This window comes from Pleurodeles waltl, chromosome 11 (assembly GCF_031143425.1).
Source record: "Pleurodeles waltl isolate 20211129_DDA chromosome 11, aPleWal1.hap1.20221129, whole genome shotgun sequence".
In the NCBI taxonomy this organism is placed as follows: Eukaryota; Metazoa; Chordata; class Amphibia; order Caudata; family Salamandridae; genus Pleurodeles; species Pleurodeles waltl.
Window position 1 is genome coordinate 160,454,341 of NC_090450.1, and position 13,885 is coordinate 160,468,225.

Here is a 13,885-nt window from a genome sequence, read left to right on the forward strand (position 1 = left end):
TATTGGAACCACTTGGCAGGACAAGACCTGCAGCAAGCAGCATTCGGATGCTGCTGCAGGATGAATTGATGTCTTTGATGTCCCTGAAACTTCAGAAATGGAGGCAAGCCAGCAAGCTCTTGAAGTCAGTGAGGTTCAGGGGATATAGAGATGCAAGTCCTATCCTTCTCACTCCCAGGCAAGGAGGGCAGCAGTCCCCTGCAGTCGACAATGCACAGCAGAGCAAGAGTCCAAGAAAGTCCAAAGGAGTCCAGCAGAGCGACAGGCCCTTTCAGCAGTACAGCCATCCTTCTTCCTGGCAGAATGTTCTCACAACCAGAAGTGTACTGAGTTGATGGTGTTAGAGGTCCAATACTTATACCCAGTGGTGCTTTTGAAGTGGGGGAGACCTCAAAGAGAATGTCTTTGAAGTGCACAAGACCGTGCCTTTCCAGCCCTGGCTTCAGACTTACTACAGGGCATACAGAACCCTTTGTGGGGGGACAACATACAGCCCTTTTAGGTGTAAAGTATCAGCTCCTTCCTCCCATCCTGGCCTGTCACACCTTCTCTCTCTTTGTGAATGGCTGTCTAGAGGGAATGCAGGAAGCCAGCTGTCACTCACCCCAAACATGTATTGGAGACAGGCAGAAGGCACCACATGGTTTTAGTAAGAAAATTCCAACTTTCTAACAGTTGCATTTTAAGTTTTACAATTATAAATCCGACTTCAGCATAAGGTGTGATTTTAAATTGTGATTCCAAAGACACTAACCACTAGGGTCCTTTCTCTATCCCATTGGAAATTATACTTACAAAATGTAATAAGGCAATCCCAATGTTAACCTATGTGAGGGACAGGCCTTCCAGTAGTGAGAAATGAATTTAAGTGTTTTGTACTACCTGGACATGTGAAAGTTTAAAGTCCAACTTTTTAAATAAACTCCACCTTGCCCTTGGGGCTGTCCAGATCCTATCTTAGGTGTGATATATGAATTAAAAAGGAAGGTTTGGGTCTAACAAGAGGGTTAACTTGCCAGGTTGACACAGCAGTTTAAAACTGCACACACTGGCTCTGCAATGGCAGGCCTGAGTTATGCTTATACACCTAATGAAATGGGTGGCACAATCAATGCTGCAGTCCCACCAGTAACATTAAATTTACAGCCCCTGGTCACAGGTAGCACACTTTACTAGGGACTTAAAAGTAAATGAAATCTGCCAATTGTGGATAAGTCCGTGTTACTATGTTTTAAGGAGAGAGCACCTGCACCTTAGCACTGGTTAGCAATGGTAAAGTGATCAGAGTCCTACATCCAACAAAAACAGTTTCAGAAACAAGTGGATGGAAAAGACAAAAAGTCTGGGAATTATCCTGCAGGAAGGGCCAGGTCCAACACTCAGCATTTGTTTTTCTTTTGAAATGTGGTCTTTCATATGGATGAAAAAGTTGTCAAGACTGAACAACAACTAAGGAAGCAAAGATTGTGGTACAATTGTAGTCGTTAACTAAGCTTATAATAAGCAGCATTGTCAATTGTTTCACTCACCATATTGCCACTGTGGTTCATCCAGGCTTAAAAATGCCCACCTTCCCCGTCTCCTTTCTCACCACACTCCCACTTCAAAAGCAGCCTACAATGAAATGTCAGGCAGAGGTAGTTCCCCTGACTCTAGCATTGCATTATGGTTGCAATCCTCATACTCTTATTTCTTCTGGCCTCTCAGTATGACATCCCCTCAGCATTCACAGTTAAGACAGAATACAGACAAGGGGGTAGTTTCTTTGCTACTATTTAGACGCGTAAGGCCAAGGTAATAGGCAGAGAGACTGAAAAACATCTCTCTGGTTTCACCTGAGAACTCCATACAACTCACCATGTGAATGTACAATATTGTAGGCTCTCACATGCACATACTCACACATGCACACTCACAGAATTCATACCTCAAACCAAAGCAACCTTATCAACTCTCCACCCATTATCAATCAGAGTAACCCACTGTTGGTAAATGGGTTATTGGTAAGGGCAGGTAAGTACCTACACTTAGCAATAGGCCACTAACCTCCACTTAGGTCCAGTTAGGTCTCAGTAAATGAAACCCAGCTCAACCCTTGGTAGCTTGGCAAAGAGCGGCAAGGCTTAACTTAGAAGACAGAGTGAAAAGCATTCAGATATCACAAAACAGTAATTAAATAAAACACAGGAAAAAGTTTAAAAATCCAAAACCAATTTATAAAAATAGATTATATTTTTATCTTTAAAATGACACAAAAAACGAATAAAATCGGATAAGGGGAACCGAAGATATGATTTTTTAAAGAATTATTGTTTTTATACCGCCTAGAAACAAAAAGCATCAATCGGGTCATGTGGTTGCACCTCAACCGGGGCGAAGTCAAAGTTTAAGGCTGACCGCGATGGAGCCCAGCTCGGCTACAGGCCGTGGGAGGCCTCAGTCAAAAGTTTACCTTCGCACTTAGTCGTTTTTCTGAAGATTTTCTTCAGCGGGACGAACCTGCCAGTCCAATCCGACCTCCTGGAACTCTTCTCCGGATACGTGTCGCAAGAGCCCTCGGTGGAGATTTTTACCTTCGGACTTTCGAGGTGAAAATCCTTCGACCGGGGCAAACCTGGATCTTGATCCGACGTCCTTGGAGCCCTAATCGGATACACTGGCTGGGAGGTCCCGGTCAACTTTGTACGTTCGGACTTAGGTGGTCATTACAACCCTGGCGGTCGGTGTTAAAGCGGCGGTAAGACCGCCAACAGGCCGGCGGTAATTTTTTTTTAATTATGACCGTGGCGGAAACCACCAACTTAGACAGGCACTTTAACACTCCGACCACCACAGCGGTACAAACAAACAGCTTGGCGGTCACCACCAACAGACAGGCGGAGGACAATGTACCGCCCACAGAATTACAACCCACCAATCCGCCACCTTTTCCGGGGTGGATTCACCGCAAACAAAAACACGGCAGGAACAGGACTTCGAAGGGAAAACGCTCACCTCTACACACCCCACGAGGAACCAGGACACCATGGAACCAGAGCTCCAGATTTTTCCAGTCTTTATCTTCCTGCTCCTCTACCAGGAGCATGAACGCCGGCGGCGAAGACCACAGTGAGTACTGCACCTACGACACAGGGGAGGGGGGAGGGAAAAAACAGTGACACACACACACAATATGCATTATCCCCACCCCCACCCTCACACACGACAACAGACACACCAATACATCATGATACATCACAGTTACACCCCCCAAGCCCCCCTGGAAGAATGCATGGACAAAAGGAAATGAGTCAAATTATTGTGATAAAAAACATGATTCGAAAATATTTACAAATATATACATTTATACTATATACAATTGAATACACCAAGAACACAAGCCCAAGGTATTCCACCATCATAGTCCGTGGATCACTGGGCCCAAAAGGAATGGGCGAGGCCCACACAAGATACCCGAACAAGACGGAGAGATCACTGCAGGGGCATCAGATAGAAACAAAACAGGCACCTCAGAGGGAAGGGAAGGGGGGGCACCTCAGCCGGTTGAGTGCACGACGCAAAATCCACGAGGGGGCCCCTATGCCCACTGTTCAATGCTGGGGAGTGCAAAGCCACAGTTTCTTAAGTCTCTACAGTGGGCGGTTTCCCCACTGCTATATCCTGGGGAGTGCAAAGCCACAGTCTCTCAAGTCTCTACAGTGGGTGGTTTGCCCACTGTTAAATCCTGGGGAGTGAAAAGCCGCAGTCTCTCAAGTCTCTACAGTGGGTGGTTTGCCCACTGCTTAATCATGGGGAGTGCAAAGCCATAGTCTCTCCAGTAGATAACAGTCTCCACTGGTTCAGGAGGGGGCTTTGTGCCCAGAGTACTTCATCCTGATAAGGACTGAGGTAGTGGATGTGAATCTCCACTGGTTCTGGAGGGGGCTTTGTGCCCAGAGTGCTTCATCCTTCCAAGGACTGAGGTCGTGGATAACAGTCTCCACTGGTTCTGGAGGAGGCTTTGTGCCCAGAGTGCTTCATCCTGCCAAGGACTGAGGTAGTGGATAACAGTCTCCACTGGTTCTGGAGGGAGCTTTGTGCCCAGAGTGCTTCATCCTGCCAAGGACTGAGGTAGTGGATGCTTTTCTCCACTGGTTCTGGAGGGGGCTTTGTGCCCAGAGTGCTTCATCCTGCCAAGGACTCAGGTAGTGGATAACAGTCTCCACTGGTTCTGGAGGGGGCTTTGTGCCCAGAGTGCTTCATCCTGCCAAGGACTTAGGTAGTGGATGCTTTTCTCCACTGGTTCTGGAGGGGGCTTTGTGCCCAGAGTGCTTCATCCTGCCAAGTACTGAGGTAGTGGATAACAGTCTCCACTGGTTCTAGAGGGGGCTTTGTGCCCAGAGTGCTTTGTGCCCAAAGTGCTTCATCCTGCCAAGGACTCAGGTAGTGGATAACAGTCTCCACTGGTTCTGGAGGGGGCTTTGTGCCCAGAGTGCTTCATCCTGCCAAGGACTGAGGTAGTTGATGCTTTTCTCTACTGGTTCTGGAGGGGGATTGGTGCCCAGAGTGCTTCATCCTGCCAAGGACTCAGGTTGTGGATAACAGTCTCCACTGGTTCTGGAGGGGGCTTTGTGCCCAGAGTGCTTCATCCTGCCAAGGACTGAGGTAGTGGATGCCAGTCTCCACTGGTTCTGGAGGGGGCTTTGTGCCCAGAGTGCTTCATCCTGCCAAGGACTGAGGTAGTGGATGCCAGTCTCCACTGGTTCTGGAGGGGGCTTTGTGCCCAGAGTGCTTCATCCTGCCAAGGACTGAGGTAGTGGATAACAGTCTCCACTGGTTCTGGAGGGGTCTTTGTGCCCAGAGTGCTTCATCCTGACAAGGACAGAGGTAGTGCATGCTTTTCTCCACTGGTTCTGGAGGGGGCTCTGTGCCCAGAGTGCTTCATCCTGCTCGTGCCGGCCTCAGTAGCGTCAGAGCTTTTGGCGCTCATGGTCCTGCGGTGCTTGTGGCGCCGGTGTCCTTGGCAGCGGTGCTTATGGCGGCGGAGTCTTTGGCAGCGGTGCTTGTGGCGGTGGTGTCTTTGGCAGCGGTTCAGCTGCTGGTGGTCCTGTCTGTGGCAGTGGGGCTGCTGGCAGACGCCTCCTGGGCAGCGGGGCTGCTGCTGGCAGTCCTGTCTGGGGCAGCGGGGCTGCTGGCGGTCGTCTCCTGGGCAGCGGAGCTGCTGCTGGCGGTCCTGTCTGGGGCAGTGGGGCTGCTGGCGGTCGCATCCTTGGCAGCGGGGCTGATGGCGGCGGTGTCCTTGGCAGCGGTGCTTGTGGCGGCGGAGTCTTTGGCAGCGGTGCTTGTGGCGGCGGTGTCTTTGGCAGCGGTTCAGCTGCTGGTGGTCCTGTCTGTGGCAGTGGGGCTGCTGGCAGTCGCCTCCTGAGCAGCGCGGCTGCTGCTGGCAGTCCTGTCTGGGGCAGTGGGGCTGCTGGCGGTCGTCTCCTGGGCAGCGGAGCTGCTGCTGGCGGTCCTGTCTGGGGCAGCGGGGCTGCTGGCGGTCGCCTCCTGGGCAGCGGGGCTGCTGCTGGTGGTCCTGTCTGGGGCAGCGGGGTTGCTGCTGGCGGTCCTGTCTGGGGCAGCGGGGCTGCTGGCGGTCGCCTCCTGGGCAGCCGGGCTGCTGCTGGCGGTCCTGTCTGGGGCAGTGGGGCTGCTGGCGGTCGCATCCTTGGCAGCGGGGCTGATGGCGGCGGTGTCCTTGGCAGCGGTGCTTGTGGCGGCGGAGTCTTTGGCAGCAGTGCTTGTGGCGGCGGTGTCTTTGGCAGCGGTTCAGCTGCTGGCCGTCCTGTCTGTGGCAGTGGGGCTGCTGGCAGTCGCCTCCTGGGCAGCGGGGCTGCTGCTGGCAGTCCTGTCTGGGGCAGCGGGGCTGCTGGCGGTCTTCTCCTGGGCAGCGGAGCTGCTGCTGGCGGTCCTGTCTGGGGCAGTGGGGCTGCTGGCTGTCGCATCCTTGGCAGTGGGGCTGATGGCGGCGGTGTCCTTGGCAGCGGTGCTTGTGGCGGCGGAGTCTTTGGCAGCGGTGCTTGTGGCGGCGGTGTCTTTGGCAGCGGTTCAGCTGCTGGTGGTCCTGTCTGTGGCAGTGGGGCTGCTGGCAGTCGCCTCCTGAGCAGCGCGGCTGCTGCTGGCAGTCCTGTCTGGGGCAGTGGGGCTGCTGGCGGTCGTCTCCTGGGCAGCGGAGCTGCTGCTGGTGGTCCTGTCTGGGGCAGCGGGGCTGCTGGCGGTCGCCTCCTGGGCAGCGGGGTTGCTGCTGGCGGTCCTGTCTGGGGCAGCGGGGCTGCTGGCGGTCGCCTCCTGGGCAGCCGGGCTGCTGCTGGCGGTCCTGTCTGGGGCAGTGGGGCTGCTGGCGGTCGCATCCTTGGCAGCGGGGCTGATGGCGGCTGTGTCCTTGGCAGCGGTGCTTGTGGCGGCGGAGTCTTTGGCAGCAGTGCTTGTGGCGGCGGTGTCTTTGGCAGCGGTTCAGCTGCTGGCCGTCCTGTCTGTGGCAGTGGGGCTGCTGGCAGTCGCCTCCTGGGCAGCGGGGCTGCTGCTGGCGGACTTGTCTGGGGCAGCGGGGCTGCTGTTGGTCGCCTCCTGGGCAACAGGGCTGCTGCTGGCAGTCCTCTCTGCGGCAGCGGGGCTTCTGGCGATCACCTCCTGGGCAGTGGGGTTGCTGCTGGCGGTCCTGTCAGGGGCAGCGGGGCTGCTGGCGGTTGCCTCCTGGGCAGCCGGGCTGCTGCTGGCGGTCCTGTCTGGGGCAGTGGGGCTGCTGGCGGTCGCATCCTTGGCAGCGGGGCTGATGGCGGCGGTGTCCTTGGCAGCGGTGCTTGTGGCGGCGGAGTCTTTGGCAGCAGTGCTTGTGGCGGCGGTGTCTTTGGCAGCGGTTCAGCTGCTGGCCGTCCTGTCTGTGGCAGTGGGGCTGCTGGCAGTCGCCTCCTGGGCAGCGGGGCTGCTGCTGGCGGTCTTGTCTGGGGCAGTGGGGCTGCTGTCGGTCGCCTCCTGGGCAGCAGGGTTGCTGCTGGCAGTCCTCTCTGGGGCAGCGGGGCTTCTGGCGATCACCTCCTGGGCAGTGGGGTTGCTGCTGGCGGTCCTGTCAGGGGCAGCGGGGCTGCTGGCGGTCGCCTCCTGGGCAGCAGGGTGGTCTTCTCCGCCGTGCCGATCTTCCCAGACTTGCCAGTTTTCTTGTGAGCCTTCCCCACCTTTGAAGGTGTTGCAGCTGACTCCACAATCCCAACTGTACCACTGGGAGCGGCTTTGGTGGCTGGTGTCTTCCCACTCTCCCGCCGGGCACTGATCAACTTTTGATGCTTGACAGGTGGGGGACTGTCCGTGCTGTGGCTCCTTGCCACACTGGCTGCCCTGCTGCCTGGTGCACTCCAGAATCCAGTGACTAATGGCACCACTGGTCCCGCCGATGTTGTGGCTGAGGTGCTAGGTTGGGACCTGGAGAGTCGGGCCCTAGGAGACTGACGGGGTGGGGGCGGTGAGGCAAAGAGGTCAAGGATGGACAGGAAATGTTTCTTAGGAACACTGGGACGGGTAGATGGAGGGGGTTTGGGAGTGGAAGAAGAGGTAGTGGTCGTAGGAGGTGTACGTTTGCTGACTTTGGGTGAAGGTGCATGGGCTGGAGGCTGTCGTGAGGTGGATGGCTGTTGGGTGGGTGTATGGCTGCGTTTGTGTACCTTGGGTGGTGGGCTCACAGACACACTGGGAGAGGACACAGGGGATGTGTGAATGGTAGTGGGGTTGTGACTGCACGTGAGCGGGGTGTGGTGGTGGGTGTGCTGGTGATGCAGGTAGTGGCTGAAGATGTAGTGCATGCAGGTGTGAGTGGAGATGAGACTGGGAGGGAGGAGGGAGACGTGGAGGAGGGGGACACAGTGGAGGTAGTGGATGTTGGAATGTGTGCATGGGTATGATGCTTGTGTGAGTGCCTGTGGGATGTATGGTGCTTATGTTTGCCAGAGCTTCCCTTGTGTGTTGAGGTGTGTGCATGCTGGTCTGATGGTGTGCTTGGGATAGGCTGAGGTACAGGGGTTTGGGTCTGGGTAGAGGAAGTTGGAGGAGGGAGGCTGGACACAGGGACAATGGCTGCCATCAGTGCTGAGGCCAGAGTCTGAAAAGCTCGCTGTTAGGCTGCCTGACCAGAATGAATGCCCTCCAGGAATGCATTGGTCTGTTGCAACTGCCTCTCTACACCCTGGATGGCATTCAAAATGGTAGACTGCCCAACAGTGATGGACCTGAGGAGGTCAATGGCCTCCTCACTGAGGGCAGCAGGGGTGACAGGGGCAGGGTCTGAGGTGCCAGGGGCGAAGGTGATGCCCACCCTCCTGGGTGAGCGGCCACAGGACACACGCTGAGGGGCTGCTGGGAGTGGGATGCTGGTGGGGGGGTGGCGGCTGTACCTGTAGATGCGGTGGGAACAGACGGGCCCACCACCGCAAGGGAGCTTCCATCAGAGGAGTAGTCCGTGTCGCTGGTGTCAGCTCCTGTCCCCGCCGTGGAGCTCCTCTCCCCTCCGTCGCACTGGTGGCTTCAAACTCCGTTGTATCGCCCTCCAGGGCCATGTGGGATGCAGCTCCCTCCTGCTCCGGTGCCACTGCTCCTCCGCCTGATGATGCTAATGGACACAAGAACAGGGAGACCACAAAAAGGGGGGGGACAGAAGAAAGACATGTTGAGTGCATGCAATACCGCTACCGTTGGCAGACACTACAGACACAGAAGCCCCCTGCACTACGCCGTGCACTTTGAGTTCCCTAATTAATCACAGGGACATGGGTTACAAGGCCCATGCCCGATTTTTGCACACATGGAAGTCACAGGAGCCTGACTAGGTGTAGTTGGCTCTGAACACAGGTGGGGTGGGGTGCCACATGGCCTGCCTTACGATGGGACCTTGCCTACTAAACTCGCTCTGGCCTAGGGGAACTCACAGCCCACCTCCCCACCCAGACACCTCCACTGCGCGCAGAATCAGCTGAATGTGACTGTACTCCCCCCCTTGTGGTTGCTGTGATGCCCTAAAGTGCCCATCCAACTCCGGATACGCCACCGCCAGGATCCGGAACATCAGGGGGATCATGGTGCGATGGGCACCCCTCCCACGTTGGGAGGCCATCCCCAGCTGGGCCTCCACCATCTTCTTGCTCCAGCAGCGAATGTCCTCCCATCTTTTACGGCAGTGGGTGCTCCGTCTGTGGTGGACCCCTAGGGCCCGGACTTCCTTGGCGATGGCACGCCAAATATCCTTCTTCTGGTCGGCGCTGACCTAAAGGAATAGTACTGGGGAAAAGGAGAAGATATAACCGTCCGCACCGTCACAGTCACTGGCCCGCATCCCTACCCTTGCCAAAACGCACATGCACTCACAGTCGTTTCATGCACGCCTCATTCTTACCCCCGTATCTTCCATCCACACCACTCCACACAGGCATTGCCCATTTGGCATGCTCACAGTGTACTTACCTGTTTGTCTGGAGGACCGTAGAGTAGCGTGTACTGGGGGAGGACCCCATCCACTAGTTTCTCTAACTCCTCCGTGCTGAAGGCAGGGGCCCTTTTCCCAGACACATGAGCCATTGTCTCTTCCAGACTGAGGTCACAGCAGCACTTGCAGTGTAGGTCCTCTCCTGTCGAAGATCAGGTATCAAGTGATTGAACAGAGAGAAAATGGCGGTCAGGTCCGCGGCAATGTGTACCGTCACCACCGGCGTACATCGTCATTGGCTCCTCGGACCCATAGGGTCCAATGTCAACCAATGCAGGATTGCGCTGCGGTCTCCGACCGCCTACCGCAACAGTGTACAACGCCAGCGCAGTTACCTCACATCCCCTTGTCCCACATTACAGGTCAGTCAGCCGCCATTTCAGGGGGCCACATGGCATTAATTTTAAATTCGTCACACATATCTAGGCCTTGCATACACACTAATACAGGCACACAGCGGTTTTAAAAAATTGAGGAATAAAGTTGTGTTAACGTACCTCAGTGTTGGTTGACTCTCTGCTCACTGTTCTCCTCCATAGAGCACGCCCGCTGGGGCAGATGAGGAGGTGGCGGCTTCCTCCGGTGTACAGACCGCTGGTGGACCTGTCGACAATGGAGGAGCGACATGTAATTGCCACCTACAGACTTGATGGTGCCACAATCCTGGAACTGTGTGCCCAGTTGGAGCCAGACCTGATGTCAGCTGTCCGCCATCCCACAGGAATCCCCCCTCCAGTGCAGGTCCTGTCAGTACTCCATTTCCTGGCAAGTGGGTCTTTTCAAACGACAGTGGCCATAGCATCAGGGATGTTCCAGCCTACATTTTCCAAATGTTGTCCAGAGTTGTCCAGAGCGTTGTCTGCCCTGCTGAAACACATGCACAGCTACATCGTTTTCCCTCAGGTGGAGGAGTTGCCTACAGTGAAAGGTGACTTCTATCCCCTGGGACATATCCCCAACATCATAGGTGCCATTGATGGGACACATGTGGCCTTGGTCCCCCCACGCAGGAGTGAACAGGTGTACAGAAACCAGAAGAGTTACCATTCAATGAATGTGCAGATGGTGTGTTTGGCCGACCAGTACATCTCCCATGTGAATGGCAAGTTTCCTGGATCAGTGCATGACGCTTACATTTTGAGGAATAGCAGCATCCCTTATGTGATGGGGCAACTCCAGAGGCACCATGTATGGCTATTAGGTGAGGACATGGAGCCTTTACAGTGTGACTAGGTGTCTGGGGATGTCCCTAAGAGTTAGTGTGTGTCTAACAGATTTCCCTCGACATTTGCAGGTGACTCTGGCTACCTCAACCTGTCATGGCTACTGCCTCAGTGAGGAATCCCAGGACAAGGGCAGAGTAATGCTACAATGAGGCCCATGGGTGAACTAGGATGGTTATAGAGAGGACCTTCGGCCCCCTGAAAGCCAGGTTCAGGTGCCTCCATCTGACAGGTGGTTCCCTATTCTACTCACCAAAGAAGGTGTGCCAGATCATCGTGGCCTGCTGTATGCTTCACAACTTGGCTTTGTTACGACAGGTGCCTTTTCTGCAGGAAAATGGTCCAGATGGAGGTGTTGTGGCAGCTGTGGAGCCTGTGGACAGTGAAGAAGAGGAAGCAGAAGAAGAGGATATCGACAACAGAAACACGGTGATCCAACAATACTTTCAGTGAGACACAGGTAAGAAGACATCACTGCCTGCCACATCTGATATAATTGTTCGACCTCTCATCTGTTTGTCACCTTCACCCAGTGTATGGACCCTGAGTTGTCACTTTCCCTTTCAGTTTCACAGATGTGGGTCCCACTGTGTGACATCTGCTTTGCTTCCTCATGGACTAGAGCTGTGTGACATAGGTATGTTGACAATACAATGGACATATCATTTTTACACAGTTATTGCAAATACACATTTTCGAAAGCACAGACTGACTCCAGATTGTTTTGTGCTTTAAGGGTGTTTATTTAAGTGCTAAATATTGAAGGGGGTTGTAAAATGGTCAGGGGTGATGGTGGAGGAATGTCCGTGGAGGAGTCCATTCTATTAGTCTCACAGGTGCATTGTCCAAAGGGGCATAGGAAGTGGAGCTAGGGCAGTTTAAGGATGGACAGGGTGACAAAGTGGGACAGAAGGATGATCAGGGTGGTCTCATTTCTTGGTGGGGGTCTTGGCATTGTTCTCTGTCTTTGTCCTGGATCTCAGGGACCGTTATCGGGGTGGTTCTCCATCTGCAGGGGGTGGGGTGCTGGTGTGGTGGTCCTGTGGCAGTGCCTCCTGTCCACTAGCGCCGGCGGAGGTGGTGGGCAGTTCATCGTCCAGGCTAGTGTCAGGGGCCCCTTGTTGTGCCACAGTGTTCCTCCTGGTGTTGACGAGTCCCTTCAGCACCCCTACAATTGTGCCCAGGGTGTTGTTGATGGATTTGAGTTCATCCCTGAACCCCAAATACTGTTTCTCCTGCAGCCGCTGGGTCTCCTGAAACTTGGCCAGTAGTGTTGCCGTAGTCTCCTGGGAATGGTGGTAGGCTCCCATGATGTTGGAGGGGACCTCGTGGAGAGTGGGTTCCCTGGGCCTGTCCTCCCCCTGTCGCACAGCAGCCCTCCCAGTTCCCCTGTTTTCCTGGGCCTCTGTCCCCTGAACCGTGTGCCCGCTACCACTGCCCCCAGGTCCCTGGTGTTTTTGGGGTGGTGGGTTAGCCTGGGTTCCTTGTAGTGGTGGACACACTGCTGATTGACATGTCCTGGGGACAGAGGTATGGGCCCGCTGGGTGGGTGCTGTGCTGGTGTTTCCAAAGGGGAAGGCTCTGCTGTGGCTTGTGCCAGTGTGAGGGGAACTGACTGTCCCGAGGTCCCAGATGGGCCGAGCAGGTCATCTAGATCCAGTTGGACAGAGCTGCTGTCATCACTGTGGGCCTCTTCTGTGGGTGGAGTCAATCAATCAATCAATCAATCAATGACACTTATAAAGCGCGCTACATACCCGTAGGGTCTCAAGGCGCTGGGGGGGGGGGGGGGGGGTGCCGCTACTGCTCGAATAGCCAGGTCTTCAGCTTCTTCCTGAAGGAGAGGTGGTCTTGGGTCAGGCGCAGGTCGGTCGGGAGGGAGTTCCAGTTCTTGGCGGCCAGGTAGGAGAAGGACCTTCCTCCTGTAGTCGCTCTTCGGATGCGGGGGACGGCGGCGAGGGCGTGGTTGGCTGATCGGAGGTGGCGCGTGGGAGCGTAGAAGTTGACTCGGCTGTTGAGGTAGCTCGGGCCTTGGTCGTGTAGGGCTTTGTGTGCGTGGGTGAGGAGGCAGAAGGTGATTCTCTTGTTGACGGGGAGCCAGTGCAGGTCTCTCAGATGTCCGGAGATGTGGCTGGATCGTGGGATGTCGAGGATGAGTCTGGCTGAGGCGTTCTGGATCCGCTGGAGTCTCTTCTGGAGCTTGGCGGTGGTACCGGCGTAGAGGGCGTTACCGTAGTCCAGTCGGCTGGTGACGAGGGCCTGGGTGACGGTCCTCCTGGTCTCGGTGGGGATCCACCAGAAGATCTTCCGAAGTGTGCGTAGGATGTTGAAGCACGCCGAGGAGACGTTGTTGACCTGCCTGGTCATGGAGAGGGAGGAGTCCAGGATGAAGCCCAGGTTGCGTGCATGGTCTGTCGGTTTGGGTGCGGTGCCCAGGGCGGGAGGCCACCAGGAGTCGTCCCAGGCGGAGGGTGAAGAGCCCAGGATGAGAACCTCCGTCTTGTCCGAGTTCAGTTTCAGGCGGCTGGTCGTCATCCACTCGGCTACCTCTTTCATCCCTTCGTGCAGGTTGGCTCTGGCGGCGGCGGGGTCGTTGGTCAGGGAGAGGATCAGCTGGGTGTCGTCGGCGTAGGAGATTATGCTGAGGTTGTGTTTGCGTACGATGGCCGCGAGGGGGCTCATGTAGACGTTGAAGAGGGTGGGGCTCAGAGATGATCCTTGTGGGACGCCGCAGATGACTTCGGAGGCCTCTGACTTGTACGGTGGTAGGCGGACTCTCTGTGTTCTTCCGTCGAGGAAGGAGATGATCCATTCCAGCGCCTTGTCCTTGATTCCGATGTTGCTGAGGCGCCGTACTAGGGTGCGGTGGCAGACCGTGTCGAATGCCGCGGAGAGGTCTAGGAGGATGAGGGCCGCTGTTTCTCCATTGTCCATCAGGGCTCGGATGTCATCGGTGGCGGCGATGAGGGCGGTCTCGGTGCTGTGGTTGGCTCGGAAGCCGGACTGTGAGGGGTCGAGGGATCCGTTCGTCTCGAGGAAGGCGGCCATCTGCTTGTTGACGGTCTTCTCGATGACTTTGGCTGGAAACGGGAGAAGCGAGATGGGGCGGTGATTCTTGAGGTCGGTGGGGTCCGCTGTTGGTTTCTTGAGTAGAGCGCTGAGTTCGGCGTGTTTCCAG